The 10,793-nt window shown below is 33.1% G+C and overlaps 1 pseudogene; it reads left to right on the top strand.

Moving 5' to 3' along the window:
- Positions 1-2,716: 2,716 nt before the first annotated feature.
- LOC105746825 (olfactory receptor 6C70-like) overlaps positions 2,717-10,793 on the top strand; it is a 66,538-nt pseudogene continuing 58,461 nt past the window's right edge.

Raw genomic sequence — 10,793 nt, 5'->3', positions numbered from 1 at the left:
TGTGTTCAAAACTGCTTTTTGCTCTTGAATAAATGGGGGAAATGGCAAAGGCAAAGAAATTTATATGGCTAAGAGTCTTCAAAAAAGAGTCGGGAGGTCATCAGAGGGGTTGTGCTTACACATGCCTCAACAGGGCCCCAGAGACAGCCAAAGTAGATACTACCCCTGGTACTGGTTCTCCTGAGGGCTACAGAAACACACAAGTTCTATGGTCATGGCAGATAGGTCTGGAGTTCATTGTCATGTCAGTTGGCCCTACTTTGGAATTTATGTTCCTAAGTGTGATGGAGTTGAACTCAGATATGACCTTTCTACACATGCCTCTTCTGTCACTTTTACTGAACATGTGGTTGATGCTAGGGTTGGTGTGTACTCAGGAGACTTGAATCTCTGGACTGGTTATGTGCCAGCTGGACCCTGAGCTTTAACAGAGTTATAACTCCTACTCTCTGTTTCTTTGGACTTGCCCAACTCAGCTAACAGCGAGGTGAAGATGGTCAGTCACCACACCACGGAGCCAAGCGTGCATACAACTGCAAGCAGGAGAATTTCATCCATCATCCATGTGGGATCTAAGCCCCTCTCAATAAAGTAGTGGAGTGGACTTTACCATCCCAGAGTCCACAAAATGGAGGAATAAAATACGGATTAGGGTGGACTTACCAATATTCTATTATGGAAATATTGTTACTAGTAATGGAAGAAATTGTAGCATTGATGTGGAGATAGTGACCATGGTAGTTGCTGAGGGCAGGGAGAATGAAGAAGAGGTGTGATGTGGGGCATTTTCAGGACTTGGAGTTGTCCTAAATGATATTGCAGGAACAGATGCTGGACATTATATATGCTGCTATAACCCACTGAATGTACTGGAGGAGAGAGTAGACCACAATGTAATTATGTATTATCCACGTGGAGCAGCAGTGCTCCAAAATGTATTCTCCAAATGCAATGAACATCCCATGATGATGAAAGAGGTTGTTGATGTAGGAGGAGTGGGGTGAGGGGTGTGGGGTATATATGGGAACCTTTTATATTTTTTGAAAGCAACATATAAAAAATTAAGAAAGAAAAAAAAGTGGCCACTGGCAATAGATAAATGAATGAGTATTTTAATAAATCTTTATTTACAAAGACAACACAGAAAATGTTGGTGGATGGATTTTTCCCTTAGGCTTTAGTCTGCTGAGTCCTACACTAGAAAATAATTCTTACCTGCAGACTGCTTGGTTTCTAGTATCTGTGTTCAAACTTTCAGCCTTGTCACAGCTGCTCTGGTAAGCCTTGACCAGTCTTGCTCTACATGTGTTCAGTCAATCTCTCTGCCAGGGATACCAGGAGAACTTCAAACACAGACCCCTCTGTCCAGATCCCTCCTGCAGTAATCCTGACTTGCACATATTAACCACTTTGGCTACACTAAATTCTGATATTTGCCAAGCCAGCTCAGAGAGACAATCATGCTAAGCTTAGTCTGTAGCTCTCACTTTAGAATGAGTGAGTTCTGTTTTTGAACTTGTTTACTGAATTTCCATTCTCTAGAAGATGGCAGTTTCAATTTTGAGCTGTGTATTGTCAATAGCTTCCTTAGCAATTTATTCACTTTTATGGTTATTTAAGGCAGAGGGCATAGGCTCATACCAGTAACTGACAGAAATCAAAGTAAAAGTCCTCTTATTTGTATTCTTTTTTGATTGGTCTACATATTTGTGTGTACAGACATATATAAGTATGTGCACACCATTGTCGAGTAACTATATTCTAAATTTTACTCTCATTTCTAAAGAATATTCTAAAACGTTCTGCCTTTATTATGTTTTTTAATGTTATTTTTTTTTCAGATAAGTGGTATTTATTTTCTCCCTTTAGTTACACTGTTTTAATTGTACATAATATGCCTGTTTTGTTATGTTAAAGTTTGTCTACCAATATCTTAAAAGAAGGATGAAATATTTCTTCATGTATTTCAAGTGTTTCTCCCAGCATTGTCACATTTTAAGTTGAAGTCTAGAAATGCTCTTGCTCCAAAATATCTATTCTTTTTGAATAGTGCTGGAAAAACTGAATGAGAGATTTGGGAAGGTTTTATTTCCTGGAAGTCTATTCTTATCTTCTCTTAATGATAGAAAGAATGCTGACTGAGATTAGAGAGGAGAAAGAATAGAATGACTTCATCAGAATAGATTAAAAAATCAAGATTCAAAGGACCATGGGAAGGTCAGCCTGACTGAACTAGTTAGGACATCGGAAGAAATGTGAAGAACTATTCTTTCAGTTTTTTGCTTGAAGTTAGCCTACTATTACTTGTATGTGTGAAATGCAGTTCTTTTGATTGTGTCACTGAAAGCTTATTTCACTTGTTTACTCCTCTAAGTATAAATGAAAGGGTTCAACAAAGGGGCAACAGATGTAATGAGCACAGATACACTTTTATTGATGTCTACCTCTTCTTTGGCTAAAGGTTTATATAGATGAAAATGCAGCTGCCATAAGTGATGGAAATGACAATCATGTGAGAAGAACAGGTGGTAAAACCTTTTTTTCTTTGTTGAGAAGAGAGGAATATTAGAATCATCTTGACAATATATATGTAGGAAAGAATCACACCTATTAGTGTGATAATGAATATAAGTACTGCACAGATTATAACCGTTCGCTCTTTGAACCATGTATCTGAGCTTGAGATCTTAAAAAGAGAAGCTGCATCACAGCCAAAATGATCAATGGTAAGGAAGTCACAGAATTCCAGTTGGAGGCCCATATTGAGTGGCGTGATGCTGATCATGAACCCAGAGATACAGGAGCAGAGGACAAAGATGGTACAGATGCCACTGTTCATGATGGTCATGTAATGAACAGATTTACAGATGGCCACCTAGTAGTCATAGGACATAGCAGACAGGAGGAAAAACTTTGTGCCCCCAAAGAGTCCAATAAAAAATATTTGACTGGCACAGGAATTATAAGTAATGGTATAGTCTCCAGTTGATAAACTCTATAGTTACCTGGGAATATAGACCATTGTGAAGGAGATTTCTAAGAAAGAGAAGTTTTGAAGAAAAAAATACATTGGTGTTTTAAGATGAGAATCTGTGAAGGTGAGAATGAGAATTGTCAGGTTTCCAGTTACACTCAGCATGTAGAAGAGAAATAAAAAGATAAAACCAGAACTTGCAGCTGTGACTCAACTATAAATCCCAGCAAGATGAATGTGGTTATTGCTGTTTGATTTCTCATTGCTATCTTTGGTGATTTAGGTAGTCTGCATACAAAATATCAGAAATAAAGTATATCTGAACTCTTCTCAGTTATCAGAAAATATTTACTATACCAGAAGGGAGAAATACCAAATGACCCATTTTTCTTATTTATTATAGGCTCAGTGATCAATAATCTTATTTTAAATGGATTCCATTGGAAAGAATTTTGTGCTTTTATTACTTTCTCTTTATGAAGAACCCTTAATAGCTGTTATATGTTTTATCTATTGCTTATAAAATGTGTTCTTTCTTCTTTAACAAATTTAATTATCACATTTTTTACTTCTTTGATATTTTAAGTATCTTGAAAATTTCTCCTATGAATGTGCTATCTAACCCTCAGACCAAAAGCAAATGGAAAATCTGGAAAAAAAATAACAAAAACTAACAAGCCACTAAATAAAAACTCATCTCACCAAAGGTATTTAAAGGCTATAAAGCAGTGAGGACTTGTGAAAACAAGTTACTCAGAGAGGTGAACATGATATTTGACACTATATTTCTCATTGAGTTATTTGCTATTTTTCATCAGAGACGTTGAATATATCCTCTGTAATTTTCATGGCTTTGGGATGGCAAACAAAATGGAGTTGGAGTTCAAATTCAACCAAGGAAGACAGTAATTGGAAGGCATCATACCCTTTACACTGAGATTGCTAAGGACTATATTTTAGAAGTTATGATGGACTAGATTTAAATCATCTCTCAAAAAACTGAAGCTCTATTTTAATTAGCTCACTTTCTGATTGGATTTAAGTGATATGGCCTAAACGTCTCCCTGAACAAAGGAAAGTATCATTATGAAGAATACTCTTCATTAAGTGATTCAAATTATCCCTAAGATTTTTCAATATACATGTAGCAGTCTGATATTATTGATGAATTACAAAAAGAAATACTGGAATAAGTTTTAAACCAATCTTTTCCTCTGGGCATATTAGATTTATCAGATTCATAGCTTTACTTGATTAAGTAATTATGCAAATTATGTAAAGCAGGGAACCAATGGGTGGGGCTCACAGATAAAAGGCCTGGTAAAGGACAGAGTTAAGGGTTCTAAATGTTGGAGTTTTGATGTTAGAATTTGATGCTGAAGTCTGAACTGGTACCCCGGGAAGTAAGCACACAGAGGAAAGAGAAGCAAGCCCCAGGAAGAAAGGAACCTTGAACCCAGAGAGCAGCAAGACCCTGGAAGGGAGGAACCCAGGAAGCCTGAACCCTTACAGACATTGGCAGTCATATTGCTCCAACATGTGAAAATAGACTTTGGTGAGGGTAGTAACTTTTATGCTTTATGGCCTGGTATCTGTAAGCTCCTACCCCAAATAAATGCCCTATATAAAAACTAACTAATTTCTGGTATTTTGCATCAGCACTCTTTAGCTGACTAATACAATACATTACAGAGGATAAAATTAAATATGTCTTTGGAGGACACATGACTACATGCTGAAAAATAAAACAAAAACAAACATAAAAGAGACATTACCTAAAAGTAAGAATTTCAACAAACTGTAAGCCAAAAAACAAATGCAAATTTCAAACTGAAAATATATTGAAGACAAAATTACAAATTTAATAACTAAAAGAGCAGATTAGATACAGCTGAAGAAAAATAAAGGAACTGACAGATACATCAAAATTAAGCATCCAGACTAAAGCACAAAGAGATAAATAGATGGAAAATACAGATAAAACATGATTGCCATATGGGATACAGTAAAAATTCAAACAAATATTTAATTGGAGCACTGAGAGAAGGGAGAGAGAATGAAAGAAAATCCAATATTTAAGGAAATAGTGGCAAAGGAATGTTCATGTTCAGCCAAAGTAAAATAAGTATATCTTGATTTACTTTCACACCTGAAACTGATTTTTTTAAAGATAAAAGATACAGTGAACAACAATTTTTAGGTATCCGACATCAGGCATCAGGTAGTAAAGGTAAACTATCTTTGAGAGAGGGAAGCAAATAAGGTAAAACTTACAATTATCAGCTCACTGACCAGAGGGAGTTTTCTACCTGAAGCACAGTGAAGTAGCACTGAGGAGAAGCCTAGGGGTCTTCCAGAGTGGAGAGGACAAAGCTAAGAATTTGGGGAAGCCAAGGCAGCTAGAGCTCACAAAGCTGAGTATTAGAAAGGAGAAAGCTACAGGAAGAAAGGGAGAGAGAAAGAGAGGGAGTGAGAATGGTGAACCCTGGAGATATTCAAAGGGGAAACCTCAGTTCTTCAACTCAATATTGATCAATGACTGCCTGTAAGGAAACCAAATGGGGCTGGGAAAAGGACTGGCCCAAAATACCAGACAGAATAATTCCTTCATATTGGCAAGAATAGTTACTTTTTCCACCAGCTTGAGTGGAATACTTTGTAATTCAAGGGGAATTCAGTAGAATACACAGAAGGTTATTACCTTAGTGGTTTAGCAAAATTATCCCTAGACTAAAATTACCTGTTTTGGTTCCATCTAACAAGGGCAAAAGACAAAACTAAAAAAAAATCAAACTGTTTCCAGATTACAGAATACAGGTATAAAGAATTATAAACACATGCACACACACACAAATATCCAGCACAAAAAATTAATTATGTCTGAAATCCAATAGAAAATTGTCACATATGAAAAGAAACAGACAATTCATAATAAAAAAGCATATTCATGTATAACAATAGATCCAGAAAAAGAATAGATGAAAGAAGTAGATGATAAACACATTAAAATCATTTTATTAACTCTATTCCACACACTCGGAAGATAGAGAAAATTTGAGTATGTTAAGTGAGATACAGCAGATAGAAAGAACTAAATTAAATTTTTAAAGTTGAAAAATCCAATTTCTGAGAAGAAAACTACATTAAGATCAAAAGCAACTTAAACATGGCAGAAGGAAAGAATAGTGACAGTAAGACATGGCAATAGAAACTACCCAAAAAAGAGGACAAAAAAAAAAAAAAAAATGAACAGATCATCAGTGTGCTCTGGGAAAATTCTGAAAAGTCCAATATATGTAATTGGTGTCACTAAAGAAAGAGGAGAGAAGTTAGAAGAGAAAAATATTTGTAAGAATAATAGCTTTAAATTTTAAAGATTCATTGAACACTAAAAAACCCTATAATCACAAAACTCTACAAACCCATAGCACAAAAGATAAAAAAAACCTCTGTTCCAAGACAAAGCATTACTAAATTGTAGAAACCATACTATAAATGGAAAATTTTATAAGTAGTTTATGAAAAAATAAACATTCTGAAAAGAGGAAAATAGATATTAATGATAGTAGAATTATCTTCTGAAGTAGTGGATGTCAGATGATGGTAAAGAATCTTTCAAGTACTGAACAAAAAGCCTAAAACACTCAACTAGAATTTTGCCCTCCTAGAAAGTAACATTAAGAAATAAAGACTAAATACAGTCTGTCTTACACCAACCTAAATTGAATGAACACATCACCAACAGATTTGTATTAAAGAAACATTAACAGAAGTCCTTAATGGAAAAGGGAATAAAATATGATGGAAATTTCACTCTACACAAATGAATGTAAGGCATTGGACAAGTTAAATAAGTGTTTAGATGTATAATACATTTAAAAATTTCACTTCAAAAGATAATTGACTGCTTGAATTAAAAATAATAGAAATCATTATGGAGTGTATGACATTTAGTTGATATTATAAACATACGTGGGAAATGGAAGTGCACTGTGGTAATATCATCATACCATAGTTGAAGTGATATGAAATTACTTGAAGGTAATTTGTGATAAGATTATGCACACACCCACACCCACACACATCTAATCTATCACATGATAGTCCCATCCATCTGCCCCATGGGTTCCAAGAATGTGGTTTATCTTGGTAAATGATCTATAAGCATTTGAAAAGTACATTTATTCTGCTGTTGGTGGTGTGAGTGCTTTAAAAAATAAGGGACAAATTAGAAACTTATAATTAATCCAAAAGAAGATTGAAAAACAGGAAAAATGGAGAAATGTAAGGATGAAAAAACAGAATTCATGAATAGAAAATGGTCCAAATGATTCCATTCAAGTTCAGAGATTGTTATTTTAGATGAAAGGTAAGACTCAGTTATATGTCACTACAAAAACAAAACAGAAAGGAAAAAATGAAAAATACCAATAAAACAAAAAAACTCATTTTAAATATAAAGACAGAAGTTCATTGAAAGAAAAGGATAAAAAAATCATGCTAATACTAATCAAAGAAGGCCATAGTGGCTATGTTAATATCAGACCAAAAGATATCAGATGGAGCAGTGTAGGTATAGCTTAGTGGTTTAGTACTTGCTTTACACTTATGAAGTCCCAGGTTCAATCCTAAAAAATAATAATATCAGAGCAAAGGTTATTTCCAAGGATAAAGAGAGTCAAATCATAACGATGAAAGTCATATTCTTAAAAGGACAATAATTCCTCAACAATTATATTCTTCTTATCAGAGTTTCAAAATGAACAAAGGATAAAAGTGCAAGGAAAAATAAAAGTGAAAACATGACATAAAAACTTGTGGAATACGGCTTGTGGAATGCAGCTAAATCTAGTACTTTAAGGGGAATTTATAAAACTAAAAATCCTCTCGAGAAAAAGAAAAACTTCCCAAATCAATTACCAATCTCCAACCAAAGAAAACAAAAATCAGGGACAAGCAAATGCAAACTAAATAGGAGAAAGGAAATAATAACAATGAAATAGAAAACAGAAAAATAAGAGAGACTATTAGTGAAATCAAAAGATGAGGCATAGAAGAGATAAATAGCATGGATAACTGTATTGCCAAACTTAGGAAATAGATGGGAGAACAAAAATAATCAATATCAGTAATCAAAGAAATGACCACAGATTATTCATCTATTTTAAAAATACAAACATTTAAAAATATTTCAAAAATGGAATAGTCTTTGAATTATAAAAATTTATCAAAGAACATTCAAGATGCAGTATCTAAACTATACAGCCTTATTTCTATGTAAGAAAACAAATGTTTATTTAACATATTCCATAATGTGAACTCCAGGCCCAGGTGGCCTAACTGGTGGTTTCTATCAAATATGTAAAAATGAAAGGAAAAAAACACACAATTCTAAACAAATTGTTTCTTAAAACACTTAGTTGAAAGCAAAACCTATAATGTTATCGATAGAGTTTTCAATGCAGATAGCATAATACAGATCATATGCAAAATATAAAGGAGGAAGGTAAAGGGTCTTATAAAGTATCAAGGTTTCTACATTATATCTCAAGGAATAAAATATTGTAACTAAGTAGTCTATGAAGTGTCAGGTGTATATTCTCTATTCCTAGAACACACCCAGACATATACACAAAACATTTAATAAATGTTTAAGACAGATCAAGAAAAAATTTACAATAGAACACTAAAAATTGTTCAGTTGAAGACAGGAAAGTAGAAGCAGGGTAATGAACAACAGAAATAATAAATAATATTATTCAAATGAGACTTAAATTCAAATTTAAATAAGTAGAATTATAAAAGCAAGCCAATTAAAATAAAGAAATTATAGGAATGGATTAAAGAAAACATGGTCCAGGTCCATCTTGATGCTATATACAAGACATTCAATTCTAATATATTGATATTGATCAGTTAAGATTGAAAGAATAGGAAGAGAAATACCAAGTACAAAATCATTAAAAGGAGGCTTGAGTGCCTGTATCAATATCAGCAAAGTAGATTGCAGATTAAATAAAATTGGCAGGCATAAAAAATAAAACTATGTAGTGATAAATGAGTCAGTTCAACAAGAGGATATAAAGTTTCAAAACCGGTGCATCAAAATATGTGAAGAAAAACTGACAAATGAAATAAGAAAGATAAATCTGCAATATTCATAGGTGGCTTCAGTACTTTTCTATTACTAATTGATAGAACTAGTTGACTGGATACATAATGGTATAAAAGAAATATACAGTGCTCCAATCAATTAGATATAATTGACATTTATAGAATCATCCTCCCAACAACAAAGAAAGATTTTTTTTCATGTGTACATGGGAGATTTAATAAGATAAGCTATATCTTGGATCACAAAACAAACCTTAAAAATTTTTAAATAATTAAAATCATACAGAAGATGTTTTCTGACCATAATGGAATCAAAATAGAAATCAATAACAGATAAACAACAAGAAAATATCCAAACACTTAGAAATTAAATAACAAATTTCTAAATAATATATGGATCAAAGACCAAATCATATAGGGTTTTAAAAAACATATCATTGAACTGAATGTCAATGAAAATCTGACGTATCAAAGTATTTGGTATACAGCTAAGGCAGTGCTGAGAGGGAAAATTTTAATATAAAATGTTTACATTTGAAAAACAGGAAGATCTCAAAATTTGAAACCCTTAACCGTAAAAAGCCAGACACGAAGAGAGAAATAAAATCATGGCATGCAAAAGAAAACCAAGATAAAGACCAAAAATTGACTAAATAAAAAATAGTAATAGAGAAAAGACAATGAAATAAAAAGTTGTTTCTTTAAACAGATCAATGCAATTGATAAACCGCTCTGCAGATGACAAAAATCAAAATAAAACAACACACCAGCAGAAAGTAAAGACACAGAATAGAAATATCAGGACTGAGAGAGGGTATATGACCAAAGTTCTTAAAAACTAGTAAGGGGATACTAAGAACAAGTGTACACAAATATATTTGACAACTTAGATGAAATGGACCAACTTACCAAAAACCACAAACTACCAAAAACATCTAAGGGGAAATAGATAGTCTGAATTGTCTATTAACTATTAAAGAAATTGAGTTTATACTTGAAAACACTCTAAAGAAAATAACAGGTCTAGACATTTACAATGAATCATCATTAATTCTGCACAATATCTTCAAGAAAATATAAGAATAGGGAACTCTTGCCACCTTATTTTATAGAGGCAGCATTACTCAGATACGGAAACATGAAAATGACAGCACAAGAAAAGAAACTAGACATGAATAATTCTAATTAATATAGATATAATATTAAAATATTAACAAAACAAACCCCTTATATGAAAAGCATAATGCATCACCATCAAGTGGAATTTATACTTAGAGTGTAAGGTTCGTTCAATAAAAAAAAAAATGTAATCTTCCACATTAATCATGTAAAGTAAACACAAACACACATGCACTTTATCATAAGTGATATATAAAAAGTATTTGTCAAAATTCCATGTGCATTCAGGATAAAAGAATACAGGGGAACACAGGGGAACCTCTTCATTTTGATAAAATACCTTACAGCTAACATCATACTTAATAGTGAAAAGCTGGATGTTTTACCCCATGGACTGGGAATAAGTTAAGTATGGCCATTCTCATAAATTTAATCCACTATCCTAGAAGTCTTATTGCAATAAGTCAAGGCAAGGAAATAAAAGGCACAAAGATTGTTAAGGAAGAAATAAAACTGTCCTTATGTGATGTATGTGATGATGACATGCTTGTTTATGTATAATCCAAAGGGCACTACCAAAAAGCCT

This window comes from Dasypus novemcinctus, chromosome 12 (genome assembly GCF_030445035.2).
Source record: "Dasypus novemcinctus isolate mDasNov1 chromosome 12, mDasNov1.1.hap2, whole genome shotgun sequence".
Taxonomy (NCBI): Eukaryota; Metazoa; Chordata; class Mammalia; order Cingulata; family Dasypodidae; genus Dasypus; species Dasypus novemcinctus.
This window is presented reverse-complemented; position numbering and strand designations above follow the sequence as displayed.